Source organism: Sus scrofa, chromosome 17 (genome assembly GCF_054392235.1).
Source record: "Sus scrofa isolate SSC_HxYL_T2T_F1_AM1 chromosome 17, Sscrofa_HxYL_maternal_Yorkshire_Landrace_v2.0, whole genome shotgun sequence".
Lineage (NCBI taxonomy): Eukaryota > Metazoa > Chordata > Mammalia > Artiodactyla > Suidae > Sus > Sus scrofa.
This window is the reverse complement of record NC_139399.1, coordinates 44,000,022-44,009,108: the sequence shown is the minus strand read 5'-3', so window position 1 is coordinate 44,009,108 and position 9,087 is coordinate 44,000,022. Positions and strand designations below refer to the sequence as shown.

Here is a 9,087-nt window from a genome sequence, read left to right as displayed (position 1 = left end):
ACCTGGTCCTGATTTACTATCATTTTTTATTTTTTAAAAATCTTCCTATTTTAAGCATCTCATTTCCTCTGCCCTTTAATAGCCTCAACAGGGGAGTTTTTGTCAGGTTCACTGCTCTGTCCCAGCCCCCAGCACGATGCTGAGTACATAGTAAATGTTCAATAAAGACATGTCACGTGAATGGACAAACATAGCCACAAAACTGACTTCAAATCTTGGGCATTTGGCAACGCTTTCCAAAAGAAGGGTACAGGCCCGGCAATTCCATTCTATGACCCAGCAACCCCATTAATGAGTGTCTCTTGATATTGTTTTGTTTGTTTGTTTATTTATTCATTTGTCTGTTTTTAGGGCCACACCTGAGGCATATATAGGTTCCCAGGCTAGGGGGCGAATTGGAGCTGTAGCTGCTGGCCTGCACCACAGCCACAACAAGGTGGGATCAGAGCCGCGTCTGCAAACTAGCCCACAGCTCATGGCAACACTGGGTCTTTAACCCACTGAAAAAGGCCAGGGATAGCACCTGCATCCTCACGGATGCTAACAGATTTGTTTCCGCTGAGCCACACCAGGAACTCCATGTGTGCAGATACTGTTTGTATATAGTGCAAACAATCAAAACCCTAAATGCCAACGGGGGCCTGGTTCGAAAACTCATCCAGACGATGAAACCCTATGCACCTGTGAAAAGGAAACAGTACGTCTGAAACTGCGGATGTACAGAGAGCTCCAAGATCTACCGCTTAGTAGAAAGGAAAGATGCTGGAGTTCCCACGGTGGCACAATGGGATTGATGGTATTTCTGCAGCTCCAGAACGCAGGTTCAATTCCAGGCCCAGCAGAGTGGGTTAAAGGATCAGGCGATGGTCGCAACAATGGCTGGGATCTGATCCCTCGCCTGTGAACTTCATACGCCAAGGAGCAACCAAAAAAACCAAGAAAAAAAAAAAAGAAAGAAAGAAAGAAAGAAAAAGGCAAGATGCTAAATAGTGTAAACAGTGTATATATGAGTCCAGGGTCAAAAAAGCAAATAAATACCATGGAGGAAGAAGTCTAATAGGTCATTCCAGAGAGATGTCCATCAGCACATTTGGCAGGTTCCAACCTCAGTCCAGCCCCTAACCACCAAGTGACCTCGAGTAGCTCCTTTCAGTCGAAGCCTCTTCTACAAAAAAACAAGGATAAGAGTTAGGACCTCCTGGTGGGGTTACTGAGAGGATTAAGGAAGAAAATGCCTAAAAATGCCAGGCACCTCTCCCAGAGTGAATACTCCGTGAAAAGCAAAGATGTATCAGTGAAAACAGAAAATCATTTCTCGTGTGACCACACGGGGATGAAGGTCTTTTCACTTTTTTTTAAGCTTTTAAAAAAAACCCTTTACATTTTATTCTGTAAATAAATGGAAATTTATGAGTTGCAAGAATAATCCAAAGAATCCCTGTATATCCCTTTTTCTTCTTTCTCTCTATATTCTTTACCCAGAATCAACAATTGTTAACTTTTGCCATATTTGCACCACCCTCTCCTCATTTTTTTCTTGAACCATTTCATCCCTTAAGTACATTCGGCTTGTCTTAAGAACAAAGACATTCTCTTACATAATGAAGTACAATGACCAATTCAGGAAATTAAACATTGATATGATATTATTATCCAAGCTAAAGTGTTTAAATTTCATCAGTTGTCCCAATAATGTCTTTTTTCTTTTAATTGTGGTTTTAAAAAAAACCCAACAGCACATTACATAAAATTTATCACCTTAGGCAATTCTAGGTGAATGGTTCAGTAGTGTTAAGTATTTTCACATTGTTGTGCCAATATCTTTTATAGCAATTGTTTACCTTCATCCAGGATCACACGTTGCACTTATTTTTTAATTTTTTATCTTTGGTCTTTTTTTTAGGGCCAAACCCGCTGTGGATGTTTCCAGTCTAGTGGTCAAATCTGAGCTACAGCTGCCAGCCTACAGGACAGCCACAGCAACACAGGATTGAAGCAGGGTCTGTGGCCTATACCACAGCTCATGGCAACACTGGATCCTTAACCCACTGAATGGGGCCAGGGATCAAACCCACATCTTCATGGGTTCATTACTGCTGAGCCACAGTGTAAACTCACGCATTGCATGTATGTAGTTACCTCTTCTTTTTCACCTTCTTTTAATCTGGAAAAATTCCCAGCCTTCCTTGTTCATGACTTTCATGACATAAGCATTTAGAAGAGTCTAAGTTAACTGTAATTCTGTGGCTTCTGTTATACACTTTTATAATAAAGGAGCTAATTTTGGAGATCCCATCATGGCGCAGTGGAAACCAATCTGACTAGGAACCATGAGGTTGCGGTTCGATCGCTGGCCTTGCTCAGTGGGTTAAGGATCCACTGTTGCCATGAGCTGTGGTGTAGGTCGCAGACGCAGCTTGGATCTGGTTTTGCTGTGGCTCTGGCATAGGCCGGCGGCTACAGCTCAAATTAGACCCCTCGCCTGGGAATCTCCATATGCCACGGGAGCGGTCCTAAAGACAAAAAAAAAACCAAAATAAATAAATAAATAAATAAGGGGGCTAATATTGAAAGTAGAATGAGGCTAATCACAAATAGAAACATGAAAAAAATATCCAGGTGTTCCCATTGTGGCTCAGCAGAAACAAATCTGACTAGTATTTATAAGGAGCAGGTTCGATCCATGGCCTCGCTCAGTGCGTTAAGGATCTAGCTTTTCAATGAGCTGTGGTGTAAGTCGAAGATGCGGCTTGGATCCTGCATTGCTGTAGCTGTGGCATAGGCCGGCAGCTACAGCTCCGATTACACCCCTAGCCTAGGAACTTCCATATGCCGCAGCCAGGGCCCTAAAAAGACCAAAAAAAAAAAAAAAAAGGGAAAGAAATCCGTAGTATTTCCCCTATAGTTTTTGGTAGAAAGAGGATCTGGAATTTGTCCTTCCTGTTAAAATGCTGGGTCCCTGTGGTGTTGGAGATCTGTATTTCCACTGTATCAATGTCAATATCCTGATTGGGAGATGGCACAAGACAGGACACACAAGACAGGACCTGTGCACAGAGAGAAGCTGGGCAAAGGGGGCAGGGATCGCTCCGAAGGATTTTTTTTATTGTTCTAAGTGAATCTATAATGATCTCAAAATAAAAAGTTTAATTTTTTTTCAACACCCTTGGGCATTTCAGAACCTGATGTGTCAACCATTCTCCTAGGGTGAACCTAGCCCCTCGGAGAAATTCCCAGCGGGAATCCTCCTGCCTGAGAAAGGACTTCTTAATGAACTCCTTTCACTTGCAGGGAGGGGGAGGGGGGCCTCCTTGGCCCTCCACAGGGATATTTTAAAGTGAATGAAGGGAGCAAGGTCCCTCATTAAGGCTGAAATGGGAGCTGCTGGGGGCGGGGGTTCTCAAGAAGGCGGCCTGGCCCCCAGGTCTGCATTTCCTGCTGCAAAGTTATCTCATTAGCAGTAATCACCACACCTCCTTTCTATCGGGAGTGGATTGTGAAGAACTCAGAAAAGATAATTTTTATCTTTGTCTTTGTTCTTTGCCAAGTTCTTAATAAACTTGAAAAATTATAAAGATCTGAAGAGACAACCAATGGGAATTTGTTTTAGGTATTATAGTCTCAACCCATAGAATATTATGCAGCATTTCATGATGTTTTCCTCTAGCATTTATAATTGAAACCAAGAATGCTGTTGTCTGAGATTTTGAGATTTCCCTTAGAGCAGTTGAAATTCCTCTCGGAACTGAGGGACGTGGGTGAGGAGAGCTTGGTCCTCATCAGAGAAATGAACCCTCCACCATGTTCCTGTTCAGGCTCAAATGCTACCTGGCCGTTCTCAGGTTGATCATAGTCTAGTCTCACCCTACCTTGAAAGTTTGTCTTTGCTGTATAGCCAGTCACTTGTGATGGAGCATGACGGAGAATAATGTGAGAAAAAGAATGTATGTATGCATGACTGGGTCACTTTGATGTACAGTAGAAATTAACACTGTAAACCAACTATAATGGAAAAAATAAAAATCATAAAAAAGAAAAAAAAAAACGTTTGTCCACCCAGTGCTATTGAACCCTGAAAGTCTGAATATAACCCTTAACCTTTCCAAGAATTTCTCCTAAAGAACAAACCCCATATGGAAAATGAACTGATGGAGTTCCCGTCGTGGCGCGGTGGTTAATGAATCCGACTAGGAACCATAAGGTTGAGGGTTCGATCCCTGGCCTCGCTCAGTGGGTTAAGGATCCGGCGTTGCCGTGAGCTGTGGAGTAGTTGCAGACGCGGCTCAAATCCCACGTTGCTGTGGTTCTGGTGTAGGCCGGCGGCTACGGCTCCAATTGGATCCCTAGCCTGGGAACCTCCATATGCTGCGAGGGCAGCCCAACAAATGGCAAAAAGACAAAAAAAAAAAAAAAAAAAAGAAAGAAAGAAAAAGAAAATGAATTGAGTGCCAGAATGTTTACTACCGTGTTCGTTCTATAAGACTGAAAAATTGGAAACTATATATATATATATATTTTTTTTTTTTTTTAACGGCCACACCCACAGCACATGGAAGTTCCTGGGCCACGGATCGAAACCGAGCCGTAGTTGTGAACTACGCAACAGCTGCAGCAATGTAGGATCTATTAACCCACCGTGCCAAGCAGGGGATTGAACCCACAACTCTGTAGTGACCCCCTTCCTCCCCATTTTGGGAACTCCTGGAATACGATTAATAACAAGCATTTATTGAGCAGTCACCAGGGGCCTGTTGCTGTGCTAAGTGTTTTACAAGCAATTGTCTCATTTAATCTCTTCAAATAGGTTCTATTATTGTCTTCATTTTTACAAATGAAAAAAGAAATGGAAGCACAGCAAGGTGAGTAATTGGCCCAAGACAACAGAATTAGTAAGAGGAGGAGAAATACACATAGAGGACAGCAAAAACACAATGTGATACACACTGAAAGAGAAATAACACGAGTGATAATAGGTAGAAAAGGCAAAGTATTAACATTATACACAATGTATATTTGGATGCTTAAATAAATCACAGTAGCGGCAGGCATTTAAAAATGGCTGAAAGACTTAAATATACGACAGGACACCATCAAACTCCTAGAAGAAAACATAGGCAAAACACTCTCTGACATCAACATCATGAATATTTTCTCAGGTCAGTCTCCCAAAGCAATAGAAATTAGAGCAAAAATAAACCCATGGGACCTCATCAAACTGAAAAGCTTTTGCACAGCAAAGGAAACCAAAAAGAAAACAAAAAGACAACTTACAGAATGGGAGAAAATAGTTTCAAGTGATGCAACCGACAAGGGCTTAATCTCTAGAATATATAAGCAACTTATACAACTCAACAGCAAAAAAAACCAATCAATCAATGGAAAAATGGGCAAAAGACATGAATAGACATTTCTCCAAAGAAGATACACAGATGGCCAGCAAACACATGAAAAAATGCTCAACATCGCTGATTATAAGAGAAATGCAAATCAAAACTACCATGAGATACCACCTCACACCAGTCAGAATGGCCATCATTCATAAATCCACAAATAACAAGTGCTGGAGGGGCTGTGGAGAAAAGGGAACCCTCCTGCACTGCTGGTGGGAATGTAAACTGGTACAGCCACTATGGAGAACAGTTTGGAGATACATTAGAAATCTATACATAGAACTTCCATATGACCCTGCAATCCCACTCTTGGGCATCTATCCGGACAAAGCTCTACTTAAAAGAGACACATGCAGGAGTTCCCGTCGTGGCGCAGTGGTTAACGAATCCGACTAGGAACCATGAGGTTGCGGGTTCGGTCCCTGCCCTTGCTCAGTGGGTTAACGATCCGGCGTCGCCGTGAGCTGTGGTGTAGGTTGCAGACGCGGCTCGGATCCCGCGTTGCTGTGGCTCTGGCGTAGGCCGGTGGCTACAGCTCTGACTCAACCCATAGCCTGGGAACCTCCATGTGCCGCGGGAGCGGCCCAAGAAACAGCAACAACAACAACAAAAAAAAAGACAAAAAATAATAATAATAATAAAAAATAAAGCTTCCGACAAAAGTCTAAAAAAAAAAAAAAAAAAATTAAAAAAAAAAAAAAAAAAAAGAGACACATGCACCCGCATGTTCATTGCAGCACTATTCACAATAGCCAGGACATGGAAACAACCCAAATGTCCATCGACAGAGGATTGGATTCGGAAGATGTGGTATATATACACAATGGAATACTACTCAGCCATAAAAAAGGATGACATCATGCCATTTGCAGCAACATGGATGGAACTAGAGAATCTCATCCTGAGTGAAATGAGCCAGAAAGACAAAGACAAATACCATATGATATCACTTATAACTGGAATCTAATATCCAGCACAAATGAACATCTCCTCAGAAGAGAAAATCATGGACTTGGAGAAGAGACTTGTGGTTGCCTGATGGGAGGGGGAGGGAGTGGGAGGGATCGGGAGCTTGGGCTTATCAGACACAACCTAGAATAGATTTACAAGGAGATCCCGCTGAATAGCATTGAGAACTATGTCTAGATACTCATGTTGCAACAGAAGAAATGGTGGGGGAAAAACTGTAATTGTAATGTATACATGTAAGGATAACCTGACCCCCTTGCTGTACAGTGGGAAAATAAAAGAAAAAATAAATAAATAAATAAATAAAAATGGTGATTATTTGTACCTCAAATTTGAATGTGATCCTGAATCACCCGAGGATCTTGTTTAAAGTGCTGAATTAGGTGGAATGTGGTAGGCCTGGGAGTCTGCATATCCAGCAAGCTCCTGGGTAATGTCCATGCTGTTGGTCTAAAGACCACATTTTGGGGTTGCTGGTGAGGCGCGGCGCAGCCAGTTAAGGATCTGGCATTGTCTCTGCAGTGACCGGGGTTCTATCCCAGGCCCAGGAACTTCCACATGGAAAAAAAAAAAAAAAAAGTCACATTTTGAGTACCAAAGATTTAACAGTTTGGCAAAGAGGGAGAGCCCTGAATATGTAAAAACCTAACAAATCATGGAAGCCCCAGTGACCTGGGAGGTGGATAAAGACTGGAAGACAATACAATTACTGCCTTACTGTGGTGGAGGGCTACAATTTGAAATTAATTTCTTTCTATTTTCTCTATTTTCTGTCAGATTCAATTCCACAAATATGTATTAAGTGCCTCAGCACCAGTCACTGTGGGAACAGAAATGATGGAAATCCAGTGGTTTCCTCAAAGTTATTTAAAAAAAAAGTTAAAAATAATTAAAGAATGGAGTTCTCGTCGTGGCGCAGTGGTTAACGAATCCAACCAGGAACCATTAGGTTGCAGGTTCCATCCCTGGCCTCTCTCAGTGGGTTAAGGATCCGGCGTTGCCCTGAGCTGTGCTGTAGGTCGCAGACACGGCTTGGATTCCGAGTTGCTGTGACTCTGGCGTAGGCTGGCAGCTGTAGCTCTGATTAGACCCCCTAGCCTGGGAGCCTCCATATGCCGCAGGTGCGGCCCTAAAAGGACAAAAAGACTAAAAAAAAAAAAAAAAAAAAAAAAAAAAAAAGTAAAGAAGCAGGCTTAAAATGAGTGCATTTCACTCTATATAAATTATACCTGAACAACTCTGGCTTAACACTTAAAGATATGAATAAATATAAGGACCTGGCAGTGATTTTTTTAATGGGTTAAAATTATTTTAAAATAAAAATTCCTGGACGGTGAGTCAGGGGGTCTGAGTTCAGTCTCTGTCAGAATCCCGAAAGTTTACTCTCTTCCAGGTATCTTGCACTTGGACAGGTGCCGTGTATATGGCCTCAAAGCACTTTGTACTTCTTGGCATCAGTTAAGAATTTCACACACGTGATTTTCGTAAGTATTGTGTCTACCTCCCTAACTAAACTCTGACTTCTCCCAAGTCAGCCACTGCATTTGGTTTTGTCACTGTAGGGTCCCAGCACATCAGGAGATCAGCCCCACAGGTGGCACTCAGTATTATCTGTAGAAGAGTGCACGAGTGAACTTTGCCCATACCTGTCCAGAAGGGATTTTGGGGGAAGACTAGAGAAAAAAGCCTGTGGGTGGGAGGGAAGCCAGCCAATCCTCCCTACACTCCCCCACCCCATGTTTCTAGGCAGCCTTCCTACTACCCTCAAGGCACCTTCCTACACCTCAGGGGGAGGTAAAGACGATCTGGGGCTTGAGGAGTCCAGGTCCTAGGTTCCAGGGAGCATGCCTCGTTTTCTCCAATGGGGAACACGATAGTACTTACCAGCAGGGGTCCTTGGGAAGAGAGCATGGGGGCTAAAGTATTTCAGAGGCTGCAGTGATTATCACTGTCCCAGTAATCTCCCCCACCAACTGACCACCTGCCTTCCTGGCACAATCAATCACAGTGCTTGCGCTTTTCTGCGTCAGAATTCCCTCCACCCCAGAGTTTCTCCAAGTGTGGCCTTTGGGAAGTTGGAAAATGTAGTTTCTCGGGTTCCATCCCCGGCCTTTCTAATCAGACTCGGGGCGGATCCCAGCGATTGGCATTCCAGCAAGCGTTCCGAATGCTGCTGGTGCAACCAAATTTGAGATTTGATTGCTCCGCTTTGACCTAAGCACTCCCAGACACTTGGCCTGGCCGTTTATTTTTCTGTCTCCAGAGCCTGGCACCTAGGAAGCATGCAATAAATATCTGCTGAATGCATAATAACGATGATAATGATAGCAGTTAGCCACAGATGAGCGCCTGCTGGGTGCCAGGTTATCTTCTAAACCTTTAAGAAGAGTTAGCTCATTTAAGGCGCCACCCCCGGGATCATTTTACGGATAGAGAAGCAGGCTGCGGAAGGCCAAGCTCTGTGCCCCTGGGTCTCCCAGCGGGTTTGACCGTTGTGCTGCTCAGGGCTCTCGACAGGGAACAGCGGTAGCGGGTATCTTGGGCGCCCCCACCCCACCTGGGGGTCCGCGCGCGTCCGCGGCTCGGAGAGGGCGCCCTGGGGACCCGCCCGAGCGGAGCGCGGCAGCGGCGGCAGCGGCAGCGGCGGCGGCTGGCGGCCCGTGGCGAAAGTGCGGCTGCGGAAGCGCGGCCAGGCCCGCGGCTCCAAGGAGGAAGTCGGGGGAGGCGT

General features: G+C 44.1%; 1 long non-coding RNA gene across 2 annotated transcripts; it reads right to left on the bottom strand.

The window, feature by feature from the left end:
- Positions 1-308: 308 nt before the first annotated feature.
- LOC102161730 (uncharacterized) lies at positions 309-9,011 on the bottom strand. 2 transcript variants are annotated; one of them, XR_014832166.1, is made up of 4 exons: positions 8,917-9,011; positions 6,685-6,910; positions 1,039-1,165; positions 309-905 (listed from the first exon to the last, which is right to left on the bottom strand). It is a non-coding gene; the product is annotated as an uncharacterized LOC102161730 (long non-coding RNA). The 2 variants fall into 2 exon arrangements; XR_014832167.1 differs by lacking the exon at positions 8,917-9,011 and having other exon boundaries at positions 309-681.
- Between the last annotated feature and the right edge of the window lie 76 nt (positions 9,012-9,087).